This window comes from Cricetulus griseus, chromosome 5, assembly GCF_003668045.3.
Source record: "Cricetulus griseus strain 17A/GY chromosome 5, alternate assembly CriGri-PICRH-1.0, whole genome shotgun sequence".
NCBI classification, from domain to species: Eukaryota; Metazoa; Chordata; class Mammalia; order Rodentia; family Cricetidae; genus Cricetulus; species Cricetulus griseus.
The window spans coordinates 71634634-71643916 of record NC_048598.1 but is presented as its reverse complement, the minus strand read 5'-3'; positions in this window follow the sequence as shown (position 1 = coordinate 71643916).

Genomic DNA, 9283 nt, shown 5'->3' with positions numbered 1-9283 from the left:
GAACTGGGATTGTCAATCTTGTTTCTAATTCAAATAAAAAAAAATAAAATAAAAAAAAGAAATTGTGTTGTCAAAGAGACCGGGTCTCAGAGACCATTTCATTTCCCCCCAGGAAATGGGAATCAAAGTCTGACAAGCTCTATACATTATAAAGGACACTTTCCCTTTTGTACAGGTCATGATGTGAGATGTCTATGCTGTAGAGCTTAGGTGCTGTGCACACAGAGTTTATGACCACTGTTGTCTTTTCAGCTTCAGGTGCCTCTGAAGAAAGGCCCGTCTGACCTCAGTTGTAGGCCTGGATCAACATTACCTTATTTTATGTACATGGACTGCATCAAACCCTCACAAGAGTCCTATAAGGACAGAGTAATGACCATTTTAAGGGTAAGAGCTCTGAGGTCAGAGAGCTCAAGGACTCCATTTATTCTGATATAATTAATAAGAAGTAGGACCGAAGTTTCAATGCAATTCAGTTTTTTTTAAGTCAATTATTCTCATGATTTTGAGTTGTAAGACACTATGCAGCTTTTGTGCAAAATGTCAGGCTGATGTGTAAATAACTGCAGTTTAAACATAACTTACTCATTTGCCATCAAGAATGTGCTGATGGCTTAGACTTGGTGAGAAAATCAAACAGCAATGGCAACAACTAACAGTATTGCCATAAAATGAGGGTACACTTTCTGTATATCTCCATGTGTTTATTTATTATTCTAATTTCGCAAGGAAAATTATTTTGTAGGTATTTGTCTTATAAGAAAATGTATTCCTACAGTACCCCTTGTTCTATTTTATTGCAAAGAAACTGTCCAAGTAATTTCATTATAATTTCAATGCAAAACCAAGCATGCAGTAGAGGTCTTTGTGATTTAAAAAGATATTCATATATTTTATTTCCCATTGATTGCTAACTTGTAATATCAAATGTCTCTAATGTAATATAATTGTGTTGTAAAACTACCTTCTTCTATTAAAACAATTTTGTACATTTCATTATATAGAGTAGATCACCACAGATATATGTCTTTCATACCTAATGAGAAAAAGTCTCAATCTAGTTCAGTTGGTTTATAAATGTCTCTCTCTGTGTGTACATGTGTGTATGTGAAACAGACAGAGAGACAAAGACAGACAGGGAGGGCACATGTGTGTGAGTATGTATTATGTATACATATGTGTTCAGGTATGACTGGGAATGCTTAGATAACAGATCAGGACATTACATACCCTGTTCTATTCTTCTTAGTTTTATTCCTGTAAGACAAGATCTCTCATTGAGCCTGGAGCACAAATAGCAGCCACCTAGGTCCAGCAATCTTCCTGCCCTCCACAGCACTGGAGTTACAGACATGGGCATAGCAATGCCTGGTGTGTGTGTGTGTGTGTGTGTGTGTGTGTGTGTGTGTGTGTGTGTGTGCTCGTGCTGGGGATTTGAAGTCATGCTTCATGCTTGCACAGTAGGTGTGGTTACACACTGAGCTTTGTCTCTAGCCTGTACATGTCCTTTTGAAAATTAGTGTTTCACTTAGGAAAATCTTAATTAAATTTATTTGGTGTAGGTCAGCAAAGTCCTTTTGAAAAGTTTGGGCATATGGACCTGAGATTATATTCAATGACTATTAGAGTTATTGTTGGGTTCCACATGAGCATAAACACTCTGAGAAATGAAGATCTGACAGGAGACAGCCAGAGTCAAGAGCAAGGGTAAATTTAACTAACATAGTGCTGGAGCCAAGTGTATAGTCTAATGTCATACCACACCTGTGTTGAAAAATACCAAATATTGTTTGAAAAAACAATAATTGTCATAAAACACATAGAAACAGTACAGTTAGAGTGACTTCAGAATTAACCAGCTAATTGGCAATCCTTGGACAGTGTGTGGGTAGAAGTGGGCAGTGAGGCATCTGGACTGTTGGGGAGATTCTGTCTCGTGCAGATATGGAAAGGTTCTGTTCTGACTAGCACTGCCTTGGCCCTTCTGAATGTGAGCAAGGTCTGTCTCCAAAGTTATCTCCCCTGACACTTACCCAGTGTGATCCCAGTAGTTATATTTAGAACTGCTTTCAGGACCTATGAGAAACCCCATCAACCACCACAGTCTGATGCTGACTTTTGCTAATGACCTATGACCAAGCAGTGAATGAACTCATATTGTATCAGCAGCTACAATATAGTGGATCCAAAATTTTGAACGAGGAAAACCTCAAACCATAGTTCCAGTCAACTTCATTTCACAGTGTGTCATTGGAGAAGCACCACAGGTGTTTCTGTTTGGCTGTATGAATCAGGAGGTAACTCCTATACTGAGTCATGTATTGGCACTGATAGAAAGAAATAAGCACAGGTTCGTTTCCACTTTTACCAAAAATACAATGTTCACATCTAAATACTCAAACCATAAAAAAGAGCATAAACCTAAATGGTGTAAAATACCTCCCTTTGCTTAAAAACAATTTAGATTTGCTTATTTCATAAGTGTTTTTTTTCCTGCATGTATACACATGCAACATATGCAGTATGGTACCTGTGGAGGTCAGAAGAAGGTGTTGTGTATCCTGGAACTAGAATCCTGAACAGTAGTGAGCTGCCATTAGCTTGTAGGAACACCACCTGGGACCTCTGTAAGAACAAAAGTTCTTAAACACTCAGTCACCTCTCCAGACCCTACCCATTCATTTTTGCTGTTCCACATTTAACATTTTAAAATTCTGTCCAGGACTCAGCATGTCACATGAAACCCTTAGGATTGATTTCCAACACTGCATCAAACAGGCCTGGTGGCACTAACATTGGGTCAGTAGGAGGATTGGAAGTTCTGTCATCCTTGGCTGCACAGTGAGTTCAAGGCCATCCTGGGATACATAAATCCCTGACTGAAAAATATCTTTAACTGACCTGTAAACAGAATTGTGTTATATTCAACTCCATTATAATTTGGGGTAAGTGGAATGTATTAGTTATTCTTGTTGCTGTGACAACACATCATAAAGAAGCCAGGGTTTATTTCAGCTCACACTTCAAGGGCATACCACCTATGCTGCCAAGAAGGCATCATGGCAGGATCAGTAGGCTTCTGGTCACTTTGCATCTGCACTGTACAGTCAGAGAGTGAAGATGCAGAGTGGGGGACCCAACCTTATTGACCTATACCCACTAGCAAGGCTTAGCCTCCAGAAAGATCTACAGTATTCCGAATCTGCTCAATCTGCTGAAGACTGTTTTCTTTCAAACTACAGTCTGAAAGCCAGAGGTATGGGAGAATATTTAGAAAAGAATGTGACAAACAAATGATGACTAAAATATGCTGGGATTGTTTTCTATGTTAGTATCTACATTTTTCAAAATAACTTCATCTAGTTGATATGTTGCTTTATGTTAAAGGAAATTGAAGATCAAAATAATAAATTATTCAAGTATTGAGGAAGTTGAGACAGAAACCTGATAATAAATATAGTTGAGGTAGCAAGGTGGTTTAGGAAATAACGATGCTTGCCACCAAGCATGGTAACATTAATTGAATCTCTGAGGCAAACATGGTAGAAAAGGAAGGTTTACTTCATGCATTATATACTGACTTCCACATTTGTATTATAGCATGTACATATATAAACAACACACACTCACACACACTTCACATGCTTGTACACTGGCACATGCACACTAAATAAAGAAATAGTTAAAATTTTAAGAATAAATAAAGCAACACAAAAGACAGTTTCCTACAGCACAAAAACCCAAGCAGCAATCTCAGTCTGGTCTGTGTGACAGAGATGGCTGGCACTCTTTGCTCACTCTCCAGAAATTGTCGGATCATGAAAATTATTAGCTTTGGCATCAGTCAAAACAGTGACTCATGCTTGCTGTTTGATAGGAGCAGTTGTAGAACCTGAATAGGAGAGGAAATAACTCTTCCCGACTGTATATCTTGGCAGCAGCATTTCTTTGGAAAGATCAAGGACTCATCAGTCATTATGCATCCAGCTTAAGTGTAATAAATATTGGACATGGTTGTAGATAGCAATTATCATGAAAGCATAAAGCTTCTGATGAGAATTTTGGACCAAGGGAAAAATTTGATATTAAATATTACATCAGTGTTGCCTCAAAATGTGGAACTACATTTTTCACTGTAACTATTAGGATGCAGCATTTATTACATGTCAGTCTGATGAACTGTGAAGAGAAGGCTTTGGGATCTACTGAGTGTGGGAGAAGTCCAACCAAATACCTGCTAGCATACCACATATTAGAATCTGAATTAATTGGAAATACCTTTGATAATTTCTTCAGTCATCTGAGAAACTGAGATTAACAGAATCTATAGCATGTGTCTAGAAAAAATAAAACATTATATGGCATAGTATCATTCAATAGAATGCAGAGCCTTTGATAAGTTCCCAATTGTTTATTTCTCCAATGAAACTAAATAATTGGTTCAGTAGTAAATACCCTGAACATATGTACTCAGCTATTTTTGCACTGAATTTGCTACATGATCCAAAATAAGAAAGATACTATTTTGTTTATGTTATTTTTACAGTGAAAATGTCTAATGGAATTTGCATTGTTCCTTAATAAATCATGTCTTCATCATGTATGCATTCTATCATAACATAGATTATGTTTCTTTAACTAATTTTGCATCTCTCCTTGTAATAAATGTTCTGCCTCTGCTCCTTTGTATATACTTAAAAGACTACACATCCTATTGCAGGCATACTTGCTCATTAACAATATTGCTGCACTGTTCACAACAGCAAGGAGCTAGATGTCTATCAACAGATGAACAGATAATGGAAATTTGCTACACATGCACAGTGGATTTTTATACACCTATAAAGCAAAATAAAATTATAAAATCAGTAGGAAAATAAATAGGTAATATTGGGAAAAAATTAAGTGAGGTAGCCAAGAAGCAGTGCAAATAGCTTATGTTCCATCATGTGAGAATTTAGTTTCTGAATGCCAATGTATTTGTATAATTTGGTGGTAGTGAGGATAGAAGACAAAAAACTTGAAAGAGACCATGAGAATGGGGAAATGAGGATGTAAGGAAGAGGTTGGATTCAGGGGGACACTGAGATAGTAAAGCAGAGGTGGTGATGACTAGAGGTGACTTTGGAAAAAGGAAGGGAAGGAATATGAGAGAAGCTGGTTATTATGTCTGAATTCACTGTGTATTTTTCTTATCATTATCTTTATAACACTGTGTTTATACAACACTTTCACTGTATTAGATATTATAAAAAATAATCTACTGAAGTCCTAAATTACCAGCTACAATATGAGCAGATTTCATGGATATCTCAGATACTGAATAATAAATGTTTAAATTATAGCTGTCTTCTCTGTACTGGTTTGAAACATCTGCAGTTTACAGATGGAGTAATTTGTCATTGAATCTTCTTATGCATGCAAAGACCATCACAGTGAATACGAGTCTACATGATCTTAGTTATAATGAGTTTATTCATGAAATAATTTCTTTTAATTTTTGTCACTAATATGATTTAAATTTCCACCTTGTTTTTTGACCTTTCCTTTATGTTTTCTATCCAAATAAAATAATATGCTTTGTCTGAATTTGAGAAAAAAATCACTATTTTTCCAAGTCTACCATATAAACATATATATGAAATATACATGAGCACACAGACTATATATACATATGTATGGTGATGACTTGAAACAAGTGTAACTTACTGTAACTGCAGTGTTAGAGATGATCGAATACATTTTGATCTTTGCTCAAAATGTCTTCAAGCAACAGGAATTTCTTGACAAGGACTGTAAGTGTAGGAGTAGCTATTATTTTCATTCACTCCTTTCTTCTCTGGGTGAAAAATAATCAGAGTGACACAAAAGTGAGTTGCCTGTAGCTGATACATGGAGACTAATAAAGCATGGCAGAAGATAATCATCTCTGGAGATCACTGCTCCCAGTGACACAGGACAGTGAAGGCTTCTGATAAATTGGATCATTGCAATAGCAATCCCTTTTGTTTTTATTGACAATGGCTTTATGCATTTCCTTTGAAACCAGTAATGTCTAATAAATGCCTAACTTTTAGTTGACACAGCTAATGGTGCTGAAGAGATCACTCAGCAGTTAAGAACAGGCACCACTATCGCAAAACATCAGAATTTGGTTCCTAGCACTTAGGTAGGACAGCTCACAACTACCCATAACTCCAGCTACAAGAGATATGACTCCATCTTCTGACCTCTGTGGGCACCCACACTCACATGCACATACCTCCACACAGATAATTTTAAAAATAGTTTTGAGACAGTGTCTCTGTATGTAGCTCTGGCTCTTCTGAAACTTACTATGTAAACCAGGATGGCCTCAAAATCACAGAGATCCACCTGCCTCTGCCTCCCAAGCGCTGGGATGATAGGCATGCACCATTATACCTGACTTTAGTTAAATTTTAAATCAATTGTGTTAACTTACTTATAACCTGATGTACCCACCATTGTATTATGCAAACGGCTTCCCAAATCTAATCCTCTTGGTGGGAGGTTTGTGCTTTTTGACCAGAATTTTCTCGTCTACCACCCACTACCTCTACCCACTTTATTTTCTACTTTTTTTTTTAAAAAAGACAAACTATCACTACATATTTCAACCTAAACAAGAACTAACTATTCTCTTGACTAAGTCACCTGAATGCTGGAATTACAGGTGTGTGAATGCATGCCCTGCTCTATTGTCTACTTCTATTGAGTTTTACTGTTTTATATTCCACATATACAAGAGGACCATGTGGTATTTCTGTTTCTGTGTGTGACTTATTTCACTTTACACAATTTCTACTAGGATGACTCTATTTTCACCAATGGCAGTAATAAATAATTGTAGCAATAATAATAATAATAATAATAATAATAATAATAATAATAATATCATATGAAGTGACATTCTTCTGTGTGTATTACTTTTCCTTTGTCCACTGAACTGTTGATGTACACATAGATAACTTCTGTATCCTGGCTACTGTGAATAATGCTTCAATAGCCACTGACATGCAATTGTCTTCTAAACATGCCAATTTCCTCTACTTTGTATTTATGGGAAATTGTTGGATCATCTGGCACTTTTAAATTTTTCCACTCTTGTCAATGGACATGAGATTTTTCATTGTATCTGGAGCTCACTAATTGGCTAGCCTGGTTGACCAGCAAGTCCTAGAGGTCCTCCTATCTCTACTTCCCAGGGCTGGGATTATAGGTGAATGCCAGCATTCCTGAATCTTTTATTCCACAGGTGATTGGGATCTGAACTTGAATTTTCATGCTTATGCTGCAAACATTTGCTAACTGAGCCATTTCCCTGTCCATCTTTTGTCTTTTTTATACCAACCACCCTAAAAGGCATAAGAAGTTAAGCCAACTTTAACTTGAATTTTCCTTATATTTATCATCTTTCCAGATCTCCATTAGTCATTTTTATGTCTTCATTTGAGTAATTTCTACCTGCATTCTTTGCCTAAAATGTAGAATTTTCTTGCTCCTGAGCTACTTGAGTTGGGGAGCATCCAATCCATCAGTAGGACTGATTCTGAGAAAGTACAGCAACAGAAACATTTAAGTTGAATCTCCATATTTTTCATCATGATTCTTTGCTGTTTCTCTCTGCCCCCACCTGTGGGGTACCACGCAAGCTCACACCCTGATGTGCTGCATTCACCAAAGAACCTAGAACAATAGGGTCAGGGAGAACAAGGAAAAACAGCAAGACAGGCTTCTGATCAATCTGCAAATTTTTATTTTTCACAGGGTCCTTATATAGGGGTGCCAACCGGGGAGCATGGCAGGAAGGTCATTTGAGGCTGCTCGCCTGGTAACCAGGCTGAGGAATGTCCCTGTGCATGAGTCCTTAAGAGTGCAGGAGGTTACCAAGGTCACAGTGTGCAGGTGTTAGATAGTGGTTTAGAAGTGGGGAAGGGTTACTAGGTAACCTGACCATAACATGTATCTTTCCTTCTATAAGCTACTTCATAAGCCCAGATATTATGTATTAGGGAGGAAAGGATTGAAGACAGTTATTCTTTTAATCATAATGGGTTATGCTGGCAGCTCTCTCTGAAGTAGCCTAAGTCTCTTACAGATCCAAGGTTACTTTTGCCATGGCCCCGAACTTCTCTCCATCTGTTGTTTCTGTGATCTGGGCAATGTAAAAAGAGATCATCTCAATGAAATTACCTGATCCTATTATGCTTCTGCTTTAATGAAATATTCTTATGTCTCATGATGTATGTTTGCAAGAAATAAGAGTATTCTAATACTCTTATTAAAAATAAGATAATTTTCCAAAAGTACAGAGTCATTTACATAACTAATAAAAATTTGCAGATGTGTTGTGGGTATCCATACATGTGAATAAATGAAAGCTGGTATAATACCAACGACACGGATAAATGAAATATTAGAATGGAATTAAAGAAAATTCTCCCACTTGTAAGTCAATGCAGAATCCAAAGTACAGCCCTGACCTTTCCAATAGCCAAAGCAAAGGGCAAAATATTTGACATAACACCTGGTAAGAAAAGCATTTGAAAGCATGACTATTTGAAATGTCAGTCAAATAATTTAAAGGAAGTTCTTTTGAAGTCTTCATGTCATTCAAGTAAAAACATTATTTGTGGCAATGGATATTGTCACCTGAATGGATTGAGAAACGCCTAGGAAATTTAGAGGTCATGCCTCGGGTTATGACTGTGTTGACATTTTCAGAGAGGATTAGACCACAAATTTAATATCCATTTCACTGTTAACCTGTCCTGTGCCATTTGAGCTCACCAAGAAGTTGGCTTTTGAAGTGGCACTGCCACCTGTCCCCCATTTCAGATCCAAACATGTTTGTCTCAAAATGTCCTCTAAGGCCCCTTGTCTGGTGATCATCTGCCCACTGGCCCCATCACTGTCAGAGAAGGAAGAAAATAACAAAATTTCTTGAGGAAAGTAAATCCACTGTGTACTTGAAAATAGTCAGAAGGTGAGACAGTTCTATTATCGGATGCTAAAATATTCCATGATAAAAAGAGAGAAAGATGAAGTGTGAGGTCAGCCATGGGAAACTTAACCATAGGGAGAAGACTAAATTGGAAAGTCCAGTTGATAGCCTGAGTTTTAAAATCAGCTTCTTCTAGATGTCATGTAAACCAGATTTTATGAATTCACTTCCATCTGTTGTTAAAAGTTCTTTTTCTTGGAAGCCTCATTGGACAGGACATTGCTCTGTCGTGAAGTTCCTCTATGTCAAACTCCAGCT